Below are 6,491 nucleotides of genomic sequence, written 5' to 3'. Positions count from 1 at the left end.
CCTGCTAAGTTACGGCGGCGTAGCGTAAATCGGGCGGGCGTAAGGGCGGCTAATTCAAATTCGGCTGAGGGGGCGTGTTTTATGTTAATGGGGCTTGACCTGACGTGATTGACGTATTTTACGAACGGCGCATGCGCCGTCCGCCTACATATCCCAGTGTGCATTGCGGCTAAGTACGCCGCACGGTCCTATTGATTTTGACGTGGACTTAATTACATAAAACACTATTCACGGACGACTTACGCAAACAACGTAAAATTTTCAAATTTCGATGCGAAAACGGCGGCCATACTTAACATTACTATTCCAGCTATTTGATGGAATAACTTTAGGCCTGCTAATGCTTTACGTAAACGGCGTATCTGTACTGCGTCGGCCGGGCGTACGTTCGTGAATAGGCGTATCTAGTGATTTACATATTCTACGCCGACAGCAATGGAAGCGCCACCTAGCGGTCAGCCTAAAAATTACACTTTAGGATACGAGGGTGTAAGACACTTACGCCGCTCGTATCTGAGCCTAATTTAAGTGTATCTGGTTACCAGAATACGCTTAAATTAGCGCCGACGCAAATTCTGACTTAGGCTGGCGCCAGCCTAAGTCTCTCTGAATCTAGCTATTAGAAATTAACTTGCGGCAGGCCCACCCCCCCATTTTGTTTTTTTTCGTCTGACCCCCCCACCTTTAGCAACTTGCGGCAGGGAATCATCCACCCCCCCACTGCCCGTTTATTTTTATTTTTCGTCTGACTTTAGCAACTCGCGGCAGGAGAAGAGAAGACTTGACTTGACTTTGCTTTGCTCGTTAGCACCAACCCCCCAACACCCCCTCCCTCCCTGTCCCGCTTATCTTCTTGTGGCAGGAGAAAGAAGAGATGACACTTTCGCTACCACAACCCCCCCCCCCCGCGCGCGCATTTATCATCTCGTGGCAGGAGAGGAGGCCCCCCCCCCCCCCGGTTTTCTACCTAAAGCTGTGTAAGGGGCCCCAAAATTTGTGATGGCTGCCCTGAGCAGAGACAAGTGATCCACTGCTGCCATCTTCGTCTGCCACTGACTGGTCCAGCTGCCATTGCTCAATGCAACATTTTCATTCGGAAGAGACCCCAGCTCTCTTTTCAGCCTGGATGGATGTGGGTGCTCAAGGAAAGACCTTTCCACTCTGCAGTGCACAAAAGAGAAGATTCAGGACTCATGGCCGTGGATTCAGATAACAACGCTCAAAGGGCATTTGGCTTATGTTTTATTTCTTTTTTTCAATCTAATTGGGGTGATAGGTATGGGGGGAGGGGTACATTTTAGTGTGATGGACCCTTTCGCAGATCAGCTTTAGCACTTTTACCATACTAGAAGATAAGTAAAAGACTTAGGCCTTGTACACACGACCGGATTATCCGATGAAAACGGTCCGCCGGACCGTTTCCATCGGACATATCCGCTGCCGGATTTTGGTCTGATGGTTGTACATACCATCAGACCAAAATCCCCGCGGAAAACATACGCGGTGACATGTCGCGACGTGGCCGCGACGATGACGCGGCGACGTGTGCCACCCTGGAAGGTAAATACTTCCACGCCTGCGTCGAATCACGGTCGGTCGGACAAGTCCGGTGGGTCTGTACAGACGACCGGATTTGTCCGACGGACAGGTTTCCAGCGGACAGATTTCTTAGCATGCTAAGAAATTTGTGTCCGCCGGAAAACTGTCCGATAGGCCGTACACACGACCGGATTTGTCTGCTGGAACTGGTCCGCGGACAAATCTCAGCGGACAGATCCGGTCGTGTGTACGGGGCCTGACAGAACCAATGTAGTAGAATTGAAAATTTCTATATACCGTATTTATCGGGGTATTGCGCGCTCCGGCGTATAGCGCGCACCCCTAAAGTGGACCCGCATTCCTGTGGAAAAAAATATTTTTGTACTTACAGTTTTGGTGTCTTGCGCAGCGTCCATCGGCGGCCTCGTCGGGTCCGGCGTCCGCCTGCGGCTTCGGGTGTCCTCTTCGTCAGGTCCGGCGCCCTTCTGCGGCGTCCTCCCCGCTTTCGCCGCGCCGAGTTTGAATACTGCGCCGGCATATACCGAGCGCAGTACACTCGTCCAGGACATGAGCGCGAGAGGAGCCTGCCCGACTATACACGAGTGTACTGCGCTTGGTATATGCCGGCGCAGTATTCAAACTCTGCGCGGGAAAGTGGGTATCGGCGTATATCGCGCACCCATGATTTTGCCCTGATTTTCAGGGCAAAAAAGTGCGCGGTATACGCCGATAAATACGGTATTTATATATATATAAGAACGAGTGTTAACCTTCACAAGTATTCATTCAACCCAAAATTACATATATTTAAATAATTATTAGGCTGAAAAATGTAAGTACAGCATTTTGGCACTTTAAATACCTCATCAAATCCTAAACATTGCTTGCATAATGTAATGAGAATAATTTGGAGCCTGGAAATGGTCTGTTTCATTCATACAGCCTTTAGCTGTACATATGCTATCACCTTGTACATAACATTAGAAGTCCCAAAATAGGAATTCTTGGCATAAAGGCGGAAACCAGCGAGGTTCACACTATTGCAAGGGTTCTCAAAGTCAATGTTGAATTTTATTTATTATGTTTTTTTGACTAGAGTGGGGAAGGATTAGAACCCCTATCTAATTTTTTTGGGGGGCTCCATTGGAGAGATACTCCAATAGTTGTTGTTCCAGTAAGAAATTACCCCCCGGGGCAAAAGGCTCCTGACAAGGGCAAAGCTCAACTTGGTCCACCTAGCTATAAGGTGCCATTCAAACGAATGGCATCTCAAATGTGTGTTCTGCGATTTGTCATTCATATCTTGGCGCTTTGAAATCGCTGGAAAAATCGTTGAAAATCTGCCCGTGATTTTAAACGCTGAGGGGTGAATGCTGCCTTACACGGCACCAATGCTTTTTCTGCACCAGTGCCTCTTAAATTCGAAAACGAAAACATTTGTTTTGATTCGTTATTTAAATTATTTTATTTCGTTAAATTTGTTTCATTTGTTTTCGGAATTAGTTTTGTTTTGTTTCATTTATTTGTTTTTGAATCCTAATTGAATTTTCTAAATTTGGTCCAAGTAAATTAAGTTCCACAATATTCGGAAAATTCAAATTTAAATTTATTTTATTCTAAATTAGAATTTCGGAAACCAGTTATATTCTTTCTATTTTATTCTATTATATTGTTTTTTTTTTCATTTCTGTTCTTTTCTATTATCTTATTTTCTATTCATTTTTTTTCTAATTTCAATTTCAAAAGACGGTTATATTATTTCAATTTTATTCTATTGTAATCTATTGTTTTTTTCTATACTATTGTTTTTCGATTTTCTTCTTTTCTATTCTATTTTATTTGAAATGTGAATTTTGGAAGATGGTTATATTAGTTCTAGTTTATTTTATTCAATTGTTTTTTTCTGTTCTTTATTTATTATAATCTATTAAATTTAAATGTATTCTATTTGAAATTTGCATTTCAGAAGATAGTTATATTCTTTCTATTTATTGTATTCAAATCTATTTGAATGTTTTTTTCAATTCTATTCTTTTCTATTTAATTTTTTTCTATTCTGTTTTACTCTATTCTTTTATTTTGTATTAGATTTTTTATTATTCTATACATTTTTTTATTATATTCTATTTACTAGTCTGTTCCCTTATTTTATTTTTATTTTTTTATTTTATTCTGTTCTATTTCTCTCTATTCTTTTCTATTCTATTACCGTATTTATTGGGGTATAGCGCGCACCCCTAAAGTTGGGCAGAAATTCCTGTGAAAAAAAGGATTTTGTACTTAGTTTTTGTGTCTTGCGCGGCATCCATCGGCGGCCTCGTCGGGTCCGGCGTCCGTCTGCGGCTTCGGGTGTCCTCTTCGTCGGGTCCGGCGTCCTTCTGTGGCGTCCTCCTCGCTCGTTTCCCGCGCCGAGTTTGAATACTGTGCCGGCATATACCGAGCACAGTACACTTGGGCAGGCTCGGCTACTGTCGCGCTCACGTCCTGTACGTCCAGGACGTGAGCGCCGAGACTGCCCAAATATACACGAGTGTACTGCGCTCGGTATATGTCGGCGCAGTATTCAAACTCTGAGCGGGAAAGCGGGTATCGGCGTATATCGCGCACCCACTATTTTGCCCTGATTTTCAGGGCAAAAAAGTGCGCGGTATACGCCGATAAAAACGGTATATTATTCTCTATTCTATTTACTATATTCTTTTTTTTCTATTCTAATTGATCCTATTCTTGCTTTCAAATTTGATTTAAAAAATCGTCTTCAAATTTTCAGCTGAATTTTGTTTTACTATTTCCATTTAAATTTGTTACTATCGCACGCCAACGTTTCGATTCGGGACAAGACAAACTGTACATGTCTAACCCCTGGGGCGACCAACTCCCAGGGGGCACAGCACCGTAGATTATCTGCCTACCAAACCCATGGCCAGACAAGGTAGACCCATTCAAATCAGGAGGCACTGGGCCCCTCCAGTCTTCCTGGGACAATTAATCTTTTTGCCCCTCATCCCGTGGGCACCTTGATTTCTCTTCCAGCCCATACTAGCCTTCGGAGGCCCCCATGATTCCAGCAGGGACACTATACAGCCAGCTATTCCTGCCAAAGGGCTAGCATAACGTCGAGCACACCAACTGGACACTGATAAGAACAGATACTACACTTGATCTTGGCCAAAAGGTCGAGAAGGTAGCCGGTTCTAAGCAGGAGTTAATATTTTTGACTGAAATTGGAAACGGGCCATAATGATTCCTTTATCTCCGGGAGGCCTTTATAGCTAGATTCATATAGAGTTAGGCCGGCGTATCAGTAGATACGCCGACCTAACTCGGAATCCGCGCCGTCATAAGTTTAAGTGTATTCTCAAACAGAGATACACTTAGACCTATCTAAGATACGACGGCGCAAGCTTAGGGTGCAATATTTAGGCTGGCCGCTAGGTGGCGCTTCCATTGAGTTTGGCGTAGAATATGTAAATCACTAGATACGCCTATTCACGAACGTACGCTTGCCCGTCGCAGTAAAGATACGCCGTTTACGTAAGGCATTTTCAGGCGTAAAGTTATTCCATCAAATAGCTGGACTAGTAATGTTAAGTATGGCCGTCGTTCCCGCATCGAAATTTGAAAATTTTACGTCGTTTGCGTAAGTCGTCCGTGAATAGGGCTGGACGTAATTTACGTCCACGTTGAAACCAATACGTTCTTGCGGCGCACTTTACCGCAATGCACACTGGGATATGTACACGAACGGCGCATGCGCCATTCGTAAAAAACGTCAATCACGTCAGGTCAACCCATATTAACATAAAACACGCCCCCTCAGCCTAATTTTAATTAGGCGCGCTTACGCCGGCCACATTTACGCTACGCCGCCGTAACTTAGCAGGCAAGTACTTTGTGAATACAGTACTTGCCTAGCTAACTTACGGCGGCATAGTGTAAATACGCTACGCTATCCCGCCGCAAAGATGCGCGCCCCTAGCTGAATCCAGCTATTAGATTCAAATTGGAGTGGGCACATGCAAGTGATCTTTTCTGGAAGCCTTGCTGAGAAGTTCTCTGGCCTTTTCTTCCTGACAGTTCAAATACTGGAAGCCGAATGCCTAGACACTGTAGCCTGGCCCTGGCTCTCTGTTCATTAATGAGGTGGACGGCCAGCGGGGCCCCAGAGGGATGAAGCTCAGGACTCATCTACATATGAGAACTTCACTGTCAGTTGACTTATAGTCCAAGCGGTGTCAGGAGCGCCAGAGCGTCACTGACTGGCAGTCAAATCTCGAGGCGGGCGGTCGAGGCACTACAGCCTAACGCTGGCCCAAAATTCTCTCTTTTACTCATTTCTCGAATCTGTGGAGCCTTGAAATACTAAGTATTTTTTATTTGTTTTTTGAGAAAAAGGAGTTTGGCAATAATACTTCAGATGCTTAATAAGAAAAGCACATGTTTGTACCAACTAAAATTGCTGTTGGCCAGTGGCGGCCGGTGCTCAAAATTTTTTGGGGGGCGCAAACAAAACAAAAAAAATCAATTGCCGCCACTGTGCCCATCAATTGCCGCCACTGTGCCCATCAAACCTAGCCACTGTGCCATAAAATTGTCGCCACTGTGCCATGCCATCAAACGCAGCCACTGTGCCATGCCATCAAACACAGCCACTGTGCCCATCAATTGTCGCCACTGTGCCATGCCATCAAACGCAGCCACTGTGCCATCAATTGTTGCCACTGTGCCCATCAATTGTCGCCACTGTGCCATGCCATCAATTGTCGCCACTGTGCCATGCCAAACGCAGCCACTGTGCCATCAATTGTCGCCACTGTGCCATGCCAAATGCAGTCACTGTGCCATGGCATTGTCGCCACTGTGCCCATCAATTGTCACCACTGTGCCATGTCATTGTCACCACTGTCTCCAAGCGTGTCACGATCCTACGGGGTAAAATGACCGCACCAGCC

At 45.1% G+C, this 6,491-nt stretch overlaps 1 pseudogene; it reads right to left on the bottom strand.

The window, feature by feature from the left end:
- Positions 1–4,639: 4,639 nt before the first annotated feature.
- On the bottom strand, positions 4,640–4,727 carry LOC120916607 (annotated as a pseudogene).
- Positions 4,728–6,491: the final 1,764 nt, after the last annotated feature.

Source organism: Rana temporaria, chromosome 10, assembly GCF_905171775.1.
Source record: "Rana temporaria chromosome 10, aRanTem1.1, whole genome shotgun sequence".
Lineage (NCBI taxonomy): Eukaryota > Metazoa > Chordata > Amphibia > Anura > Ranidae > Rana > Rana temporaria.
This window is presented reverse-complemented; position numbering and strand designations above follow the sequence as displayed.